This window comes from Cydia splendana, chromosome 13 (genome assembly GCF_910591565.1).
Source record: "Cydia splendana chromosome 13, ilCydSple1.2, whole genome shotgun sequence".
NCBI classification, from domain to species: domain Eukaryota; kingdom Metazoa; phylum Arthropoda; class Insecta; order Lepidoptera; family Tortricidae; genus Cydia; species Cydia splendana.
Window position 1 is genome coordinate 16,946,204 of NC_085972.1, and position 23,065 is coordinate 16,969,268.

The following is a 23,065-nucleotide window of genomic DNA, read 5'->3' on the forward strand; positions in this document are numbered from 1 at the left end:
GTTTCGTTGAAATTCTCCGGACAAAACGCCAATTTCATAGGTAATGACCTAATATTAATCATAATAATACTCGGCATATGTCATTACTGTCATACCTAACTGCCTGCGGCGTTGCGTATATGTAAGTACGTATACTACGTATATAAAAGGATGGATGAGTAATGGGTGTATGCTCCGCTGAGGCCAAAGTGCCTTGTTAAAACAAGGAAGAGGGCACTTGAAGACGCTTATTTCCCTGACGTTCATGCTAAATATCAGGCACATAAATCCTCACCAAAGCGTTCCTAATAGCTACACAACATTTCTGCATTTCTGGGAGAGCGGGGCTGGAATATCCGATTTTATAAAAGTAACATATTTTGATATAAAAAATTAAACTGTATAAAAATGTAAAACCGACTTCAATAAGGATATAATAATGTATTATCCCATTTTATATGCCCTAAGCAACTGAAACGTATGAAGAAGTTTGAAGTATTTATTCATTTTCCGCGTCGAAATGGTCCAGATTTCTTCCCCCCGTTTTTATATGAAAATACTAGTGGAAAATTTAAGTTGGACTTATTTAAAAAATACAAACCACTTAGATATTTCGCAGAAATGACAGCCGATCTCAAGCGTCCATGTGGAGTTTCATCTAAATAATTAACGAACGATAACTTCTGTATATATACAGTACACGTTTCAAATTCCTTTGGTATCTAATAATGAGGCTCCGACCCGGTCGACGTGAAACATGCCGTGGCCTCAAGATCCTTCTCAACTATGGTTACCAGATACAAATTTTGAATTTCCTGACAGAAGATCTTTCTATGTATTGATTAAGTAAACATATTTAATTACACAAACGGGTCTACCGCGATATAATTTCATTGTTTTTACCTTTAATTCCGACGTTTCAGCTGTTGTGTAATTAAATATGTGTACAAAACGCGAGAGTTTAAAGTGTTATATTGATTAAGTAAAGTTGATCTCATTTGTAACTTTTTTACATTATTTCAATTTGTTTCGGTTTTATGTAAGTAAATTATTACAATAAATATCTGGAAGACCGAGCTTTGCTCGGAAAACATATAAAAACTCAAAAATGCGCGTTTTCACAGAGATAAGACCTAGCTAGATCGATTTATAGCCCCCAAAAACCCCCATATAGCGAATTTCATCGAAATCGTTAGAGCCGTTTCCGAGATCCCCAAAATATATATAGTATATACATATAAATAAATAAACAAGAAATGCTCGTTTAAAGGTATTAGATTAGATAGATAGATAGATTACAATAATAGGCCTTGGTATGATGAGGATGTTTTTAGACTGCTATGTACGTAACGCATTCAACGTTTACAGTGACATGATTCTAAAACAAAATATAAATAACATTAAGAATATAAACCTACCGTAAACCTAAACCCTATATAAACCTTTTTTAAATAGAAGAGCAGAATAGGTACGTCATTGGATTATAAAAAATCCTGACATTTTCTTATTCCGGCCGCAATCCTGACAACGCCAAAAATTCCTGACATGTCAGGAAAATTCCTGACGTCTGGTAACCCTATTCTCAACTCAACTATACGGTCGAGTTCACAAACAAGCCAACGTTATAAAAATATATTTATATTTACACGACCTTATTGTCTGTGTCATAGAGTCGTGTAAATATATTTTTGGAACGTTGGCTTGTAAAGATATTTGTGAACTTCGACTGTATGTATTGGAGAGTACACTTATATGTGACGTTATCTAAAAAAAGGGACCTGTTGTCGATGGCGCTTACACCATTTTTAACTAAGCTCCGACATAAATACAATGCCGCGCGACGCAGTGCGGAGTAAGCGCCATGGACAATAAGGTCCCTTTTCATAGATAATGCCCCATATTGTTGGTTCGTCTGAACTTAATTCTCGCTCCAATCGTTAAAGTGTGTCTTACGACAACCATATGATCTTGTAAACGTACATTAGGTACGAATAACTTATAAACTTGTATTTTTTTGGAGTGTGTTATGTGTACACTTAGCCTCCTAAGACCCTGCGTACAATTTTTTGTACACATTCCAAAATCTATATTGAACTTTTATTGTGTAACTAAGGGTTCCAATTTTAAAAACAAAACAATTGCTTCTAAGTCTCATAAGTTAAGGTAGTTCAAGTTCAAGTTTAAATATAATTTATTCATGTAAGTAGTATAGCAACAAGCATTTTTTTTTTTTTTTTATGAAATAGGAGGCAAACGAGCAGACGGATCACCTGATGGTAAGCGATTACCGCCGCCCATGGACACCCGCAACACCAGAAGGGTTGCAAGCGCGTTGCCGGCTTTAAGATGGGAGTACGCACTTTTCTTGAAGGTTTGTAGGTCGTATCAGTCCGGAAATACCGCTGGCGACAGTTCATTCCACATCATCATCATCATCATCATTTATGTAATATTACGTAGGTATTTGTTGTCAGTTTATGAAAATGCCTCAGAGTGAACAACTATAGAAGGATTCTCTGGCAGGAAGTTGAAGAAAGTAGTTGTAAATGAAATTTTCGACTACTTTTAAATAAATGAAATATTTGTTAAAATTAACAAAATTTTAGATTTTTTTTGTATCAACTATTGAAACGGATTATATCGCGTAAGTATATTGAATTCATACTACATCCCGACGTTTCGAACCCTTTACAGCGTTCGTGGTCAACGGGTGACTGAGGAAAAACTAGACTGTGCAAAAATTACCCAATTACAAAATAATGAACCGTCATAAACTATACATTTTAAGTCCAGTTATACATGCCAGCCAGTTATGTTATTAGATACTGTCTGAATAATAGCAGGTCGCCGGTGGGAGGGAGGATCCCGCCCACCCTTAAAGCGCTTCTAAAACCGGCGGCAAAGACGGCTTGGCCAACAGCGGCGGGGGTGAGCAATCTAATAACTCGTATTTACCATAATTTAGACCGGATTACAAAGGTCCTGAGAATTGAGGAAGAATTGAATTTAAAGTATTTGTCGGATAAGTGGACACAAAGGACAAATTGGGAAATAAAAGTCCAATATTTAATTTTGTCAACTATATATTTACAAGTGATATAAAAGGTGAAACGGATATATAGCGGGTAGACGCTAAATATATTGCGGTTGTATTCAAACGGTAATACAGAAAATAACTTTAGGAAGTTATTACTATTTCTGTATTATTGTTCAAGAACTATGTAAATACTGTAAATATATAAATCGTAATAAAGATAAAAATAAATATAAAAACAGTTATATTTTGCAAAAAAAGAACTACACTGCATTTTTGGCCAAATATAAAATGAAAGCGAAAAATAATTAGATTCGTGCCAGCCAATATTTGAAATATATGGCACAAAGATTTGTACACAAAGCTAAGCTCTTTTTAACAAGCTTTTATTAGGTCGACCTGTGTAACTATGTAAATGGAATCTAAGGTAACTAATTTAACCATCTTCCAAGGATCGTCATGAAAATTGGCAGCTGTATGTAGTTCTGATGACAATACAATAATATGGTACCGTCGAACTGATCTGATGATGGAGACAGGAGGTGGCCATAGGACCTCTGTGATGAAACAACGCAATCTAATTGTGTTAGGGTTTTTTAGAATTGTCTCGATGAGTATTAGTTGTCTGTCGTAAGAAAAGTACAGTCAGCGATAAAAGCTTGTACCAAAAATGATTTTTTGCCAAAAACTTATTATGAGATGATAGCAGTACGACGCTTCACGAAGAAAGTTGGGCAGGAACGTGTTCCATTACAGACAGTGAGCATAACGTTATTGTCTAATGTTTTACCGGACAATGTACAGTACGATTTATTTTAGTATTGAGTCTTTGAATATGTGCCTCCACTACTGCAGTGTTTCATTTTTTTTTAATTCAACCATGCAGCTAAAGTCTGTAACGACAAACACCAAAAGATTTAATTACTGGATTACAGCACCTAAAGCAATTAAAAAATGAGTAATAAAACTTTTTTTTGCGTTCCTCTAAATTAGTACGGAAATAAATATTTTGTTTTGTATAAAATAAAATTAAAAGGTCTTCTAACTATAAAAAATAATGAACTCTCATCCAGGCCACAATTGTTTAAAAAAAATATCTGTAGAATTCGGTCGGCTGGCTACAACGCTGCGCTGGTGCTACGGCGTAGAGGCTGCTACGAGTTCGTTTTATTTAGTTTAAAATATATTTTTCACGCCACTGTTCGGAAATGTGGCAATAGATGGTCAAAAACCAAGCTGGAAAGTAGGCAATAGCTGTAGCACCTGAACCACCACTACTACAATGTTTCATTGTTATCATCATCTGTCATTGGTGACGGTTCGCTACAGCAATGAGTATAATTTAAAACATAAAAATCAATAAAAGGTCTTTTCTGGCGCAACTTTTTCCTTCAAAAATAAAATTAGGTTATTTATAGGACCAATTTCTTGTTTAAAAAAAAGAAATGTCAAAACCATTCGGTTCTTTTTTTTTACAATTATCCATTCAGTTCGCGCTTAAGGCGTTTTTTACTTTTGTAGCTGTTTGTGTTTTTTTTTAGCAAAAACGCTTCTAAGTTTAGAGTCGGTTTGAAGCAAATAACAGAAAAACGTCTCTTAAAAGTGATAAAAAAAGGAAAAAAGGCGGGATCTGAAAATACTTACTGAATTGGATAGTGTAAATTGTGTTTGACTAAAAATATAAGAAACACTTATCTACGCTCGTTATAAAAATGAGTTCTTCTAGTGAAGAAAATTATATTCTTACGCTGACGCCTACCGAAATTAAAGAGAGTAATTTGCTACCAGAGAAATCGCGGGCTAGTACTTATAGTTATGCAAATGTGTTCTTATTTCCTCGCAGTAGTCGTGAAAAGCACTATGTAATGCCTCGGCCGTAAACGCTAAAGATGGACTCGTATTATTTGAGGGCCTCCACTAACGTGTCGGCCCTCAAACGACTCGTCCATCTTTTAGCGGTTTTCCGTCCTCTCCTACAATGTACTATATTTCCTAAGAAGCTACGCTAAGAGGCCTTTTTGCGGTTTTAATTAAAAAAATAAATGTTTGTTAAACCGTATAATTAAATTAACTTGAAACTGTAAGTTTGATGCTCAAAAAGTTAAATTAATAATGATGATAAACTACAGCAATGCCCTCAATTATAAGTCATTTTCGTTGAAGGAAGAAGAGAGAAAACCACTGTGGTAAGTGAAAACTGAAAGTTAGGGAGCGGTAGGAATGTAGCTCACAACCCAGGCGAGGGGTCACAAAGATAAAATTACATTTAAGGTAACTGAGCCATCTGCTGGCTCGAACAGTATACAAAAAAAGCAAACAAAGAAAAGATAGATAGATAGATAAATCATTAATTTGAAATGAAATCATTTCTTTGAGAAATCCTAAGATGATGTATAGGAAGCCAGTTAAGCTGAATGACGGTAGTGAGATATGTGGTTGTACTTACGCAGACCGAAGATAAACCGTATAACCGGATATTATTGGGCAAGCGATCTAGTCTATTCAATGAACTCTGGGAAATGTTCGTTATAACAAATAGTCTCTAACGTATATAAATGCCCTTTTCTCAAACATGCAATGAAATATTGATGTTATGTTCCTTATAATAGGCTGCGAAGTATGACGTTTCAGGTGCGGCTAGGACAAAAGGTCGTTAATGGAATTTCATACACATCTTGCAGGCCTAGGCCGGCAAAGTCCTCTTTTTTAATTTTCATTTCACAGATATTTGTGACACAACATCGTGGCATGCATCCATTAAAAAAAAATAGAGGCAGTATTTGCTTTATGGTTCGTAATGACACTGCCACTACGCCTATATAAAAAAAAAAAACAAAAAACAATGTTTGCTATAATTTGCAGTTTTATTTGTATACAATCAACATGAACTTAATAAATAATACATTCTATAATTTTATAATTTTAAATTATAAATTTAACTACACAAATAAAAACATTTAAAATATTTCATCTAAACGTTAGCGGTAAAAAGGTCTACTCAAACACGCGTATTATTCTGCTTTATTGGATTTATGGTGCGTTTGCGTTGTTGATTTTTTGACTTTAATATGAGTTCCGACGAAATAATGAAATTAATATTAATTGTAATCGTAGGCGTTGGAATTGGCAGCGTAAGCAGAATTGATTTTAATATCTTGCTGCCTCTGCCGCCAAGTCAAAGACGAAGTATGTATATGGTTGCTTATGGCAATTTTATTATTTGAGAAACTAAGAAAAATGGCTTACAGTTTATTAGAAACAGTTTTGTGGCATATTTTAAATGGATGTAACTACAAATTCGTCAACACTGTGGAAATTATACTCATTTACTCCGTGCATAAAGCAACGATGTATGTGAAACATGATATCAACATGAAAGACTATGTAAACTTATGTGACGAAAACGACAGTCAGACGGATACAAGGCGAAAAAATCAAAGATACATGAAAATATACGGGTAGTAAAAATACACGACTCGTGTAGAACATACGCGTGATAATGATATAGGTACGTGTTGGTTATATTTTGGGTGTACTTTACTTTTAGGTTTTTCTATAAATAAAACTTGGGTTTCGTGGATTTTTTATTTTATTTATTTCATTGCATGTTTGAGAAAAGCACTATACATACATCGGCGGGAAATGGGGTTGCCCGAGCTCAGACCTATCCTATATGTCTTCGGCCGGCAACCCCTTTCGTCCCGGCACAGTACAAGAACAGTAGTGAATCTTCATAGAAATGTGCCGCTGCCGGCTTGAATGTGTGCGTGCGCGCCGGGCGCCGTGTACGCACGCGCTGCCACGCACACATTAGCATAATATACGGGGGAATACGGTGGCGGCAGTGTGGGCCGTACCGCGACCGCGACTGTGATCGCGCGCATTCGAGTACGCTGCACGCCCGCTCGCATTTGCCTGCTCTTACCGGCCTTAATTTTTTTGATCATGACTTCGAACAGAGGAAAAAAATATTGTACTTAGTGTCTTTGGGTGTCACAATAACGACTCCTCAAACCCGGACTTGTCATTCTTCACAATACATTAATTAAAGGAATTATGGTACAGATCGAAATTACTCAGAGTCCCACCCGATGACTTCGTCGTGAATATAGAAAGGATGGAGAAGGTGTTTCGCAAAGCGTTTGAAAAGGACCACATCAACATTAAAATCGGCACGTCAATTTACGAACAATTAAAAGACATAGAATTTACGATGCCCTGCCCATGCTTCCCTAAAACCTTTTCACTAATGTTATACGTAAGGATGAGAATTTACTTGACTTTAACCGTTAACAGTAAAGCGTTCCGAACATGCAGAAACCGGAGGAACTTTTTTTCAGTATTGAATTTATATTTTTTTAATAAATGCCATTTCCTAATGTAAATATTTAAATAGCGTTTTATTTATACGTCATTTATGAATTGTGAGAACATTTCATTATATTATATAAATAGAAACCTAGTGCTACTCATAATACGCAAATAATATTTAACTAAAAATAAAAGTGACAACCCTAAGCGCCAACGCAAGAGTAGGTAAATAACTTGCCGAGCGGCCTTAGATTCACTACTGTTCTCAGTGTACTGTGGTCCCGGCCTCTGTAGTAATGTACTATTTCACCACAACAGCTCGTAAAAGATTCTCTATATTCTTCAAAAACTGATGAGTAAATTGCATCTTATCCACAAGTGTGGCAAAATAATCTGATGAAATTTTTTAGTTGTTTTTTCATACTATTGGCAGAATTTAAAGTAATGATTTTGAATTTGAAAATATTTAGAATAATAACATTCATTTGAATTTGATTTCTAAAGTTTATCAGTTTGTATTTTCCTTGCGTTGGTTTTGTAGCAAAGTTTGTTTAACCACTTGGTAGCAAAGTTTGTTTAACCTTCGTGCTTGCAATCCTCGCAACGGTCAAGATTCCACTAGATGACTAGACTTAGGGCACAGATAAAACATCCTCCAGATTGAGCATAGTCGCGCTACCCCCTCTGCCACGCATACGGTAATTTTACTCCATGTTCGAGTCGAAAGTGTCTTTGTGTGACGTCCGTGAACTCGTTCGTCGTTTGAATGGACCAATCACGGCACGAGACTTCGCTCACCTCGTCCCGCGCACCCCCGCATTTTTGGCATCATTGGTTGCATGAAATAATTGCTCTAAACTCGGTCTAGAGGATTCCTAGTCTATGACTTAGGTATACTTATATATTTACCACATACGGCGCTTCAAACATGTGATCTATTTTCGATGAGTAAGACTGACATTCGATTGTCATTTTTGAAATGTCAGCCTGGTAAAGGGCTAGTTTTAGTATCTGTCGCTTGCTCGGGTATCAATATTAGCACGAGTGGTTAAACAACAACTTTGCCTTGTAAAACAAATAACTACTTTATCGTCATGGGTAAAACCAACATGAAAGTACCTACGAGTAAATACTCATTTAAACTTTCACAATTTTCACGCATGTATGAACTAAAACGGTGTTTTGAACGTTCGAGTTAACTGACATTTTGTTTACACCTTTGAGGTTTATGTTTAGCCAACTGCTAAATTGCATGGACACATTATAAATGAAAATAAATAAATAAATAATTCAGCCTTTATACGTCCCATTATTGGTCGCCAGTCTTGCCTATGATGTTGTCAATGTCATGCGGCTATAAAAATATATTCTGTTCTCCTGACTAGAATCTAGAGTTTTCTTCATGTACCTATGTTTACGGATAATGTTCACACAGTATATATATTTGCATGTATTTGTTGACAAATCATGTGAAACTTATTTAATACCCATGTTATACTACCTTGTTCTGACCATGTTTTTAAGCAAATAAAATTTCTGATTTCTGACAGTTTGTACTCGTAATACTCGTATACATTTCACTGTATCAACGCGAGAACCTCCGGAATAAATAATAGAGTAACACTTGGACATATTAAAATTAAAGGGTTCACCGAGTTCGCAAATTGGGGAGGATATGTAAATGTAACTGGTCGTTAGGGGAATAAACACACATATACATGCAAAGTGAGGCTCTAGCCATTTGTTATCATTATGTTTGTCAAGGATATTGAAGACGATACTCGATTATTTCTTGTTTGCGATTGACAGATGTCTATTAAAGATTCGAACGCGACATTGTTGTCGGGTACACTGGCGGGCATACGGGGTGACTGGGTACAGTCGCCACCAGATATACCGGAGCGGCCAAGGTGCTCAAAAATATATGAACACACACTCTAGCGCCTTGACAATATACACGTATTCAGATATTTGTGATCTGGGGGCCGATTTTTGAAATTCGATCGCTCGATTTCGTGTATTTCATTAAATAATATCTTCACTACTATGCATTTAAATTCTACTAACAGATTTGAAAACGAGTGGTCAATACCACTCGATTCCAAATTTCTATCGCTCTTATTTCAAAAATTAGCATTTCGCCGTTTTCCGCCGATTTTCGAGTGACGAAATCGAGCGATCGAATTTCAAAAATCGGCCCCCAGACTAACTGCTGGTCTAAATTAATCTAATCTGTAATCTAATTTCTTCACCGTAACTTATGTAAAATGAATTAAGTAAGTGCTGTAAGTTAAAAATACAGCATCCTTTACTCTTTTCAGAAATATAAGTAGGTTGCTTTTAGACTCTAGGCTTTCCTAAGTGTAATTTTAAGATCCATTGTCGTGGTTATGTTTTAGCTTTCTTAAAAAAATATACGTATAGCAGTCATTGCTAAAATAAGTAAATAAAGTCCCTAAAACTGAATAAGTATATTATTTTTTTAGGAGTTGTATGTTTGTTTACACTTTACCTTTACAGCTTTCATTTTACTGTAATTGCCAGAGAAATGGCAACAAAACGCCGCAATTATTCAAGTCAAATTCTTTGAAAACCGTCGTTTATGTTGCTTAACAAAGAACGCTCTTTCTTTTATAACGACACATATTGTGAGCTACTTGAAAGGGTGCCAGTTGCCCTAAATTTTATCACACGTTTCATGGCTGCGACTATTTTTGTGGACAATGTAGGCGGTTATCACACTACTCTGCACTTTGGAGCGGCGTCCGGTGCTGATGCGGTTTGTAACATTGTACATTGTACTTAGAATCTTGATTTGCAAAATCCACATGATATACACACTGGCTCCGCCTCTCTGTACGAAGGTGCGAATAGCACGACGGTTCGCACTTTCGGACGGAGATGCGATGCGAGCCGCAGGTATGCCACACCGAGCTCCATAGTGCATACATACGGATTTTTGTCCGTAAACGCTGTCCGTCATTCACCGCAGAGGGCCTACCGCGAAAAGTTCGACGTCTTACCTCTCTGTCGCACTTGTAAATTCGTACGTAAGTGTGACAGAGAAGGCAACACGTGCACGCCCTCAGTTCCGGACGAAGATACGGAGCAAACCGCACCACCGTGCCGTCGTCGTCCCACGCGAATTCGTCGCTCCGCACTTCGCAATGAAATGCGGCGGCGGTGTGATAACCGCTAGGTTACATTCGGATGGCGAATGCAACAGCTTTAGACTTTGACCACGCTAACTTTGCACACTTGGCAGTAAGAATGCATACATATCCCCATGACCTCCATATTTGACGTACTTGGCATGAAAACATAGCATGTTCCGACTCAACTGCTATAGAGCCAACACGGACAATATCACTGTCAATTTCTTTGATGGATTGCGTTGCTATAGGTAGGGAGTATTACTGCAATGTTCTGCCGCCAGAGTGCAGCACGCTACTAAACTACGCCTTAAACAGTTTTTTGACAAGTTTTTACAATTACATTGATGCATCAAGGCGGTTTGTTTACAGGTGGCCTACCGCAACTTCTCTTCTCTATTCTTCCTTTTCTCTATCCTTATTTCTGTAAATTCCCTTTCATCCTTGGTGGTGACGTGGCCCTTTCGGCCACGACACCAATCCTTTCACAAAAAAAGCAGTCGCTGGTCACTATGTCAACCAAACTGTGTAACTATTAAAAAAAAGTGGCCTACCGCGAAACGCGAAAATCTAAATTACGTTACTGCCTCTCTATCGATCGAATAAGCAAGAGTGATAGAGAGGCAGAAACCGAACTTTCGATTGTCGTGTTTCGCGGTAGGCCATGTGATTGAGTTAGTGACGCCCTCTACGCAGAGTTTTGCGTAATATTCCCAATTGTTGCCTGTCGCGAATATTTCGCGCTGCGGTCAAGAATGCGGCCGAATATTCGGTACTAACCACTACGTGGCATCTCTACTAAATATTCACTACCTGGGAATCACAACAATCTACGTAGTGAAATTATACGGACGGATTAGGTATGTAATAATATGCTTTTATAGCTGTGCATAATAGGCTTCTCCACGTAGACGGATGATTAATAGACGGACGAGATTAGAATATTTTGAGATATTATTAGCTTAGTGACAGCGCGTGCAAAGTCTCAAATTTATGCCAAAGCTTATTATCCGTCCATTGTCGCGGCTGCAAAGCTATTAAATTGCCACTTTAGTTGATAGTTCTGAATGTTTGAACCTAGAATAAAATAGTATTGTTATTCTTAAGTTTTTTCCTTCCAGCAAAAATCACACATACTTAAAGACCGGAGATTATTCGTTTTAAGTATGCGTTAAGTAGATAATTGTACTTTCATACTGAAAGTAATAGTACATTACGATACATGTGAGTAAAGTAGGAAATTCGCAACGAGTGGCGAGAAATTAAAAAAACACGACCGAAGGGAGTGTAAATCGACACGAGTTGTGAATTACCTTTTCGCACGTGTATTGTATAACGATTTACAGTACATAACTATGTCCCTTTAAATATTTGACATAGGCACGTATTGTCCTTAATTCCGCCCTAGGGCGGTAAAGTAGCACCATATGTACTGTAATATGTAGTACATTACATACCTAGGTAGGTAATAGTACATTTCGATGCTAGTGCGGAAGGTATGTCATTACTTCACGAGTACCGAGATATCTTGCCACGAGCCGCAGGCGAGTGGGAAGACTCGGGACGAGTGAAGAATGACATTTCCGCACGTGTATCGAACGACGTTTTTTAATACAGTTGCGAAAAAATAAGTAAAACATTGTTAATCGTACACTAAACAAAAGTGGTAACAGTGACAGCTCGCTTAGACGTCGTCTTTAAGTATATTATATCTATGGGCGTTTGGCAGCTATTCCGTTCCATTCAGACACCTTATTAAGAACGGAATTTTCAATATTCAATATTAAAAAATAAACGTGTTATAATGATGAAGAGGTAAGTATTAAAATATGAAATATGTATATTTTTCATATTCTTACATTAACAGTAGGTTTTTATGCTGATTACGACGTTTAAAGGAAACTAATATTAACACTCATCAATAAGTAGTCGTGAATTGGAACAAGTATAAATTTAAAAAAATTGGAAAAGTAAAAAGCACTAGTTCGACATAACCAACTTTCCGCACGCTAAACAGCTACGTAAAGTAGCACTTTGTGAGCAACTGTATTAAAAATTCATAAATGCTCCAGATCGCAGGTGTTTGTGGCCCGAACCGAAGGTGAGGGCCATAAATATGCGATCTGGGGCTTTACGAATTACCGCCCGTGGTTTGTATAAAGTCTTACGTCTTGCCTTGGCCAGGAAGTGAGATTTTCTTCCCGTCCCGTGGGAAGAAAATCCCACTTACGGGCCTAGGGCGACGTAAAAAATATTATACCATACCTATTCATAACAGTTACGGCCAGTGCCTTTGTTACATTTAAACATTTTGCCCACTCTTATTAACTTCCAATTTTACGTAAGCCATTATTTTCCTTACTTTAAAGGTAGAGGATATTTGAAGCCACAGCCAATGGCCACCCTAAAATAACCGGTGTCAATGACAGATCCGTAACAAATAAAAATAACCCTTTAACCTTGCAATAAGGGATAGAAATTAGGTTCAACGTCCTTGCGTCTCGAGCGTCATAATGACATCACTGACTGTAAGCGAAGTCACAAGTCAGAGTGCCTACCGCGAACCACGTTCGACGTGTTGCCTCCCTCTCACACTTACGTACGAATTTACAAGTGCGACAGAGAGTTCCCGGTAGGCCCTTGTTAACAAACCGCCTTGATGCATCAATGTCATATTATATTGTCTGTGAAAACTTGTCAAAAAACAGTTTAAGGCACAGTAGGTATAAGTTACTCTATGGTTTACTTGCTAGCTTAGTGCTGCACTCTAGCGGCAGAACATTGCAGTAATGCCCCCTATAGGTACCGATATATGTATACGAGTAATATGAGTCTATTTGTTTGTTATCAATGAAACAAACAGCAAACAATATTTGACTCGATCGGTTCACCGGTAAAAGCTAACAGTATCAATATCGGTTCTAATGGATTATACTTTCGATGTTTTTGACGTTAGTTCATGGATGACAAACTAGAGTAAATTTTATAAAAATATTTTGTAACCAGCATAGCAAAGCATGAGAGTTTAAAGTATTAATTTGATATATTTTTAGCCACTACCGTAGCTGTACGAGTAGGTAGATATAATAGAATAAGAAGACTGTACAAGTGTTATTTTAAATTCGTGCCTCCGATTCGTGGTATAATGCCTACAATGCTAAACACTAACAGAAGGAAACGATGACTAGGAACGATGATAAACAACATTAGTTTTCCCAAAGGCAATAGAAACAACAACAATCTGGTTTGCTAGAACAATACGAAGCTAACTAGAATTGCTTTCAATAACACAACAAGTGCAGTGCTTCTCCCTTCTGTACGGTTACCATCAGTTTGTCACTGATATAAACGCCGTCGAGAACGTAATTTACTTTCTATACATCTCGCTCGCACTCGCATATTAGTGCAAACGGGATGTATAGAAAGTTAATTACGTTCTCGACGGCGTTTATGTCAGTGAGAAACTGATGGTAACCGTACTGTGCTTTGTAACTGACAGACCACTTCAGACTATAATATGTCAGTATCTTTAGGTATTTAAATAAAAGTTTTGATAAAAGTAAACAAACAATTTGTACATTTTCGAGTAGTTATAACATTTATTGGTTAACCAACCAAAAACATAACCGGCCTGGATCAGTCGCCGAACGACCTGAGTTTAGCTAGCCATGCACGTCGGATTTGCCCGCCGGATCTGTCTGAAAGATGTGTCTGACGGGCACATCCCGATCCGTTGGTTCTTAGCACGGACAGGGACAGACATCCGGCGGACAAATCTGTGTCTATTTCTCGCCACACATTGACGGATGTGCTCGTCAGACACATATTTCAGGCAGATCCGGCGGGCAAATCCGTACGTGTATGGCTAGCCATTAACCTACATTATCTAATCATGTAATGTTTTCATCTAACCTCAACTGGCTTAAGGAGCCATTTGAGGGTAAATTTTGTTCACTTTTATTTTAAGGGGTATTAAAATAAAAGGAAACAAACAATCCTTTTGTGATTTTCATAAAATAAACATTTTGCAGATGATAATCCCGACACTTCTGTAGATCTGTTAACGGCATGTTTTTTGCCCGTCCGGATTAGCGAGGTCCTACTGTAATTAAAAGGTATTAATTAAAAAGTTCCTAACTGGCTGTTTCCAAAGTCCAAATAATTCTGAAAACATTACTGGAAAAAGGGTTTGTTTGTTAAATTTTTTGACCCGGGAAACCCTATTTGTTTGTGTTACGTTATTTCTTTTTAACATAGGTACTTACATATGTCAAGTAAAGAGAATAATTAAAAGGGATCCGAGTGAAAAGGTACGAGTGGGTAGAATACAAGATAAGCAACAACAAACCTACTAAGTGAATTGAATACTTACGGCCCGATTCGAACTTTAAAGGGGCTCACAGAATACCAGTTCGCCGGACGATATCAGCCTGTCAGTTGTTCGGAACTTTCAGCTTTTGCGTTTAACTGACAGGCTGATATCGTTCGGCGAACTGGTAATCTATGGGCCCCTTTAGATACGTCAAAAAATTGCTAAAAGATACGATATGGATTGGATATGTCAGTGTCAAAAGTGACGTTTCTTCAAATAAAAACGACTCTCGCGATGATGATTGCACAAAGCAATATTTATTAACTACATATTAAATAAAAAAAAAACTCCGCACGCTATATGCCAAAAATGTCTTTCGTCATTTTGAAAAAGAGCTGATAAGTACTCCTCAGACTGCGGAAACGATTTCTAACAAACATAAGCTAAGAACCAGCGCAAGGATACTCGTTATCACTTAAAATAACCTTATCGAAATCGGTCCATCCGTTGGAGAGCTGCGATGCCACAGACTGGCACACAGACAAATAGACAGACATTGGCGTCAAACATAATAACGCCACAGTTTTTGCGTCGGGGCAAAAAAATATGGCAGTTGAAATTATGCCGACATTAACCCTTAAATGCATGATTTTTTCTTTTTGCCTGAAATTAATATATGTATTATATAATTGTTTGTCGATTCTAGGAAGAATAGTTAAAAAAATATAACTTCGATTTTCACTGCGAAATCAGTATTAAAAGTTGAATTGGCTAAATCATATGTATGTAATTATGTAATTTTCAGTAATAGATATATGTTTTTTTTACTACCATTAGAAAGGTTCACTATTTGTGATATACCTATGATAAAGTTTTTAAATATAAAATAATTACAAACCCCGAAAACACCGTTCAAAATCACATACTAAAAATTATTAACATCTGGATTTTTCCAAGCTTTCCGACTTTTCCGAATCCGAATGTAATTTTTATAAATTAAAAATATTGCGTAAATTTAACCCTTAAATCATCACCCTACTACTTGACGCTTGGTATAAAGGTGCGTTCAAGACCGTAAGCCATTTTTTTTAAATCCGTGAGCTGTCTAATGCTTTGTAGACATTTGGCAACACTATGCATTTAAGGGTTAAATCAAATGCACAAATAAATGCATACGCCTAAAAAAAGTGAGTGACAATTAAGCCCGCGGATCCGTTAAGCGAACGTAAAACTTTTCCATATGAACGATTCCAGTTTTTTCCGTAAACATTCTAAAATGCCCCAAAAAACTATTCCCATTTTACACAATTCAGAGTTGATTTAATTGAAATAAAAAAACAGAACTAGTATATTGAAAAAGTTTTACAGTTGCAACTGTCGGGTGGTTTGAAATTGGAATTCGGACATCGTTCCATTCTGTTCATTTGTCGTTTAACAATGTTACAATGGTAGGTTGATTTATATACGCTTTGTGTCGTTCGTGTAAAAAGGCGCCTTGTGGCAAGGGACACTTACGTCAAAGCGCATCGGGTTGTATTGGAGCATGGTTAATAATGGAGTAAGCGGCATCGTCCTGCAGTCCGTTTTAGCGCAATGAAATAGTAGATTGTTAACCAAGGGTTGAAAGGCACCCATTTCTGTCGAGGTAGTTTGGCGCTCGAACGCAGTGAGAGCGCCAATAGTCCGAGACGGAAATGGTGCCTTTCACCCGAGTTAAACACTCTACTTTTCATATCGAATGCGAGGAAACCAAACAAGACAAGGCAATTTCGCAAAATCAGTAATTGAAGTACCCAATATACCTACGGCCATGATTTTTTTCCTTAGGACTTACTTGCAATCGGAGACATTCTTCACTCGTCCCGAGTCTTCCCACTCGCCTGCGGCTCGTGGCAAGATATCTCGGTACTCGTGAAGTAATGACATACCTTCCGCACTAGCATCGAAATGTACTATTTTAACTAACTGCAGTAATTTTAAAATGATTTGTTCATTATAGTGTGAAAATCAGCGGGATTGCCTCATACTTTTTAATTTTATACTTTTTCGTTCTAAAAGCCGCCACAGACTACCGGACCGCACCGCGACCTTGGTACGCCGCACCACGCAATAACATAATAAAAGTATTTTAAATATTAAATAACAATGTAATTAATAATATAAGAAATTTTTATCTTGTATTTTATTTTATTTTTATGAATATAGTGCTAAATAACTTTAAAAACCAATTTAATATCGTACAAACGTTTAACTGTGGCTGTATAAGATTCTGCCTTTGCTCATTTACGCAAGTGTAAGGTTTAAAAAAATATTTTTGGTGTATTCCTTTTGGTTCGAGTCTTATGAAATCGAGTAAATAGAATTCAACGAAAGAAATTAAGAATAATTTGTTTTTAACAATTTACTTTCATCGTTTTTTATAAAAAAAAGGATCAACGTGGGATTAGTAAAATTAAACAATTACCAATTGTTACAGGCGAGGAAATAAAGACACTATTTTTCCATTTTGTTTCCACCCAGTTGTTCGTGGGACGGGGACGCAGAGGAGTACACCACTTTTCTGCGCTAGAGCATAAACGTATCACTTTCTGCGCACCTTTTAGAACAACAACGACCCACTTTCAGAGCATGAGATATGAAAAATATTTTGTTGTAACATGAACAAAATTCAAATAGAAACTCTATGTTCAATGAAATACAGTTCATTTTACAACTTCACTTTTCAGTTTAAGAAAACGCTAACTGAAATTAAGTTGTGCATTGTGCACAATTTAGTTATGTCTGTGTACTTATAAAACCGTGCATTGAATTTTTTAACGTCTGAGGTCATAACAAAGGTATATCTACACGAAATATGTTCCTAAAACAGAATATGAATTAACAATAGAATATTAAGCCGAATATACATTTGTATACTTACTGAAAAATCTGTTCAACCAAAACCTTATACATCAGGTTAATGAATCCTTAACAAAAAACCACTATACAAACAGGTATCAGCAGTTCCTTTTCATGAAATGGCGTTTTCCGAGAGAAAATTCAAAAGTTATTATGCATAAGTACTTCTTTTTACTTAGGTACTCGTATCTCAAATTAATAACATCAGTAGCATCAGTATGACTAACTACAACTTTCCTCCATCAAAAACATACATTTTATCATTACATTGCAAATATGTTGATCCCTGTGAATAACCCTGTGAATAATTATCCCGCATTCAAGTCCCTTTGGATTTGCCGTCCAATGTTTTGAAGAGTCATTGGGCCTTGTTGCTGTTCTATTTTCATAGCTCGCCAAGGACGGGCGACTCGAAACAGGTTAAAAGTTATGTTCATTCAGGCCAATTTGTATAGTCAGCAAAATTATTCGCTTAGTGCCTCTGCATACAAACTTCTATTCAGGGGAGGCTATACCTTTTCTTTGCAGCGCAGCTGACTGTACAACGAAACGAAACTGTACTGTACTGTATTTTGATAGGGGTTGCTCCCCGTGTCCCTTAGTTCTAATAATCTTAAAAATGTAAGATTAGTTCTAAGTTAATTGTATGTTTATTCTTTTTTAAAAATAAACAGTTAAATTTTTTTTTTGAAACGCGAACGCTCGTCACGCTATTAAATAAAATTTACATTTCTGATCAATTCTATAAAGGTACAGCAAGGTAATAAAGCTTTAAAATCCATTAATTTTATGTTATCCATAGGAAATAAGCATAACGTTAACTCACACTAAAATGTTTATGGCCTATTTATTTAGCAGAAAGCATAAAACTTTTTATAGTACGCATATAAATTAAAGCCCCTTTTAGACTGTTCAATAACTTGCATGCAATATTCGATAGACACATTGATAACTAACTACAGAGTACAATGAATTCAGTCGATCGACCAAATAGCGCAATTTACCGAAACGAAAATCGCATGGAAGTTTTTGTACCATCTAAATGGGGCTTTACAACAAAAGAAGAAATAAAGAGAGAAGCGGAATCAATTGGAAACAACAAAAATAGGTATAGAATAACTATTAAATAAAAAAAAAAACCCTAAGCAAATCACTAGATTTTAAACCATTCAAACCATTTTATGCCAAAATAGCCATACAAACCTACATCTCTTCAAACTGCTAATCAAGAATCACAGCAAGGCATCGAAATCGGCGGCAAAAACAACTACATAGAAATCGGTCCATCCATTTGCGCCGGGGGTTAAAAACTGAATTGGAGAGTATCTGTTCTAATGAGGGATACGTAGAGCCGAAGGAAGGATAAATATACTTGAAAATCGAACCCCCTTATTCATAAACAGACATAGAAGTTTTTGTGGCAAACAAGAGTGTTTGAGAAAACGAAACATCGATAAATCTGTTATCGATAAGTCATAGGTAGATTAATATTTAGAATATGTAACTTCTACTTACTATAGGTAAGTTACCGAGACATTTCAATAATGCAAATCAATCACAAAGCGGTACATATTTCTTCATTATACATATTTAGTACGTAAAAATTAAAACGTAAACTGTAGTATACCTACAGTTCAAAAATATAGAACACTACCAATATATCAAAAGAGAAGAGGATAGCGAACGTGTTGTATATTTCGCGGTAGCTATCTTCTTATAAATATTTAATAAATATCTAAGTATGTATAACGTTCAGGTAACATCGACAACAGGCATGTCGATATTTCATTTTGTCAATCACTTTATTTTGCCACTAAAACTTCTATGTCTGTTCATAAAACTTTACAAGCCTAATTTAGTTAATTTATATTTTATCCCTTTGTGTGAGACAATATCCCTGGCCTGGCTCTAACCGTGTCTCCACATTAAAACAACTCACGTACTACTCATAATGCATTTATTATAACTCCGCAAATCTTTTACATTTTTGATGCTTGACAACATATTCTCTTCTATTTGTTATTTAACTGTTTTGCATTGTCAACAGAGGAAAAACATAACCAAAAGAGTTTTAATACATATATTAAATTGCATTCAGTGAACACCTTAGAGCATTTAATAACTGGAGTCGCCTTTAAGAGCTTACCCCTCTGCCGGAAAACTTGCACAATTCTGCAAACTTTTGTGTAGACTGACAAGGCTATTTGTACGTTACGTACAAATCGTGTAGAAATAGCAATATATTTGACGTCCCCTCCCCGCAAAAATCGGCAGACTGTTTCGTACAGAAAATGACAGCCATGAAGTCTCCAGTTACTAAATGCTCTAAGGTGAACAGCCTTTCGTACAAATACATTAGGACAAACGATAAAATAATTACCTATTTGAGGCTTGTAGGGCGTTTGGGAACAATGCCAGGATTGTGACAAATTCAATAATTTATGTAGGTACTTTTAAAGCAGAGGTCTCTAAACTTTTTTGCCCGAGGGGGGTCAACGGGCACGGCCAGGCCTTCGCTTCCTTTTTGCGGGCCGGATTGTGTGGTATTTAGCTGTTTTGTGTGGATTCGCAGGCTCGCGGGCCGGAGTTCGGAGTGTTGGTCGAGACCTTTGAGTCCCCTGCTTTAAGACTCGAGTCAGTTTTTAGACTCTAAAATCAAGTGAAACTTGTTTTTTTTTTTCAAATTGTTAGAGTTGAGTCCTTTTCAGAGAATACTAAACATTTTAATAAAAAAAATCTAAACCCATGCACGAGTTAGTTACATAAATCATACAATAACGCCTATTTTCTTTACAGTTTATTTAGATAAAACTTACATCATAAATTGTAGGCGCAGACATTATTTAGAGGCTCGAGGCCTTTTGAGTTGAGCTTAAAATACTCAACTAACGAATCGACTCTGAAGTTAAAGTACTCCGAAGTGTTTAAAGCGCATCAAGAAGTCTCTTAATAACAAGTCGAGTTCTTAAAATGTAGACTAAAGTACCTACCAATACTAAAGTTAGAAACCCTTGTTACAAAAGCCCACGCATGTCAAATTCATTATTTCAGTCAATAGGTACTACCTCAAGAATGTCAAACATTTTGTTCAGTACTAAAAGCACTTACTTTTAGTATTGAACAACATGCTATGTGGGCTGCCCTCTGCATGGAACCACATGCTTGTTTTATGGAATCCGACCATCTTGCAGGGGCTCTTCCTCTAGCGCGCTTGCCTTCAACTTGCCCCAGTATGATGTCACGTTCGAGGCTGTGGTGTGGCGACCGCATTATGTGTCCAAATAGACTTTAATAGGTATCAATATGGGGGATTTTAAGAATAACCCGACATTTTGCAGTATATGTAATTATAATTTATTACCGATTTTGAGTTTACACTCTTTTACCCGAAGCACCCCGAAGGCTCAATTTGCCCGCGTTCACTCAACCAACTGTCATACATATTCGCCCTGGATCAAAGCGCCGCGCTGCGTGGCAGTAGCGGGAAATGCAAATAACATTTTATTACTTCAGCTACCTCGTAACTTGACTATTTAAATCTTTGGAAACGCGACTTTGCTGCTTGGTGATATAGTTCATTATTGGAACAAGCACCGAAGCGTTATATGAGCTTGTGAAAGGTGGCGGTTGAAACTGTTTGACAAGGTTTTTTGGCCTAATAACGTCGACCAAAATTGTTTTGTGGGAAATGTTGTGTAACAATGATGCTCATTGTCCGTGCCCGCTTTTGAGCAATAAGCAAATATTTCTATAGGCATTTTCGGGAGAGCTGTAACAAGCATAATGAAGGAACTGACTAGCGGGCCAATTCGTTTTAGTTATTAGATCTGATTCTGATGTGATACTGATCTGTCAGTGTCAAAAGTGACGTTTTTGGTTGAAGAAATGAAATGAAATGAAAATCTTTATTTCAGGCAACTAGTGGCCCATACATAAATACCTTAAAACTAGCATACATATTATAAAAACATATTATTTTAAAACTAAACACTACAAAACACATTACTTATGGCTGCGATGCATTACGCAACCCCGCAGTGTCAGGGAGGGAGGGAGTGGGAGGGAGGGGGGAGGGAAATGTCCCTTTTGACACTGACAGATCTACTATCATATCTAAATCAGATATACAATAACTAAAACTCGAATTGGCCCGTAGATAGCACCGGGTACCCGGGATAAACTGAAATCTCGACAATCTATAGGTACCATCAGCATTGCCCAACCATGCCAAAAATTGCGTCTAAGATTATCTACTTGTCTATATTTCATTCTTAGAAATGGGAAGAGGTTAACCCTCTCCTCTTTTCAGAGTAATACGAAATAAACAGCTATTTGATATAGAATCAAGCCAGGCAATGTTTGGCATGGTAGGCATTGTTGAAGCAGTTGACGGTTAATATTTACAGACCCAGGGTGCGCAGCCAACATGCCAATCGTTTACGCTCCGTAGCGAACGAAATGCAACTGTCATTGTCGCACTGATATGGAAGAGTGATAGACAAAGCGTTTCGTTGTCGTAGCGTAAGCGATTGTCACCTCGAATAGGCACCCAGTACATATCTGTAGAAAGTGTCCGGCGAAACAGTCAATATAATCTATCTATCTATCTATCTAATACCTTTAAACGAGCAATTCTTGTTTATTTATTTATTTATATATATATTTTGGGGATGTCGGAAATGGCTCTAACGATTTCGATGAAATTTGCTATATGGGGGTTTTTGGGGGCGATAAATCGATCTAGGTCTTATCTCTGGAAAAACGCGCATTTTTGAGTTTTTATATGTTTTCCGAGCAAAGCTCGGTCTCCCAGATATTAAGCCTTATATACGAGTATGAAGTACCTAGGTACCTAACGACAGTAACGACGCAACCAAAAATGTACGGTATTCTAAAAAGTAGAGGCATTCATTTATTATAGAATTTAAACTGTCGTGAGCAGACATAGCAGTTTTTGTGGCAAAATAAAGTGATTGACAAAATGAAATATCGACATGTCTGTTATCGATGTTACCTTAACGTTATACCTACTTAGATATTTATTAAATTTTATAAGAATATAGCTACCGCGAAATACACAACACGTTCGATATCTTCTGTTCTTTTGATATATTGGTAGTTTTCTATTCTTTTGCACTGTACGGCTACCACCAGTTTTGACATTGACAGATTAACTCGCGTTTACGTAAATTACTTTCTATACATCTCGCTTGCACTAATATGCGAGTACGAGCGAGATGCATAGAAAGTAAGTTACTTAAACGTGAGTGAATATGTCAATGTTAAAACTGGTGGTAGTGCTTCTGTACTACAGTTTACGTTTGAATTTTTAAGTACTAAATATACATATAAAGCGCTGCATAATTTCTTTACATTGTA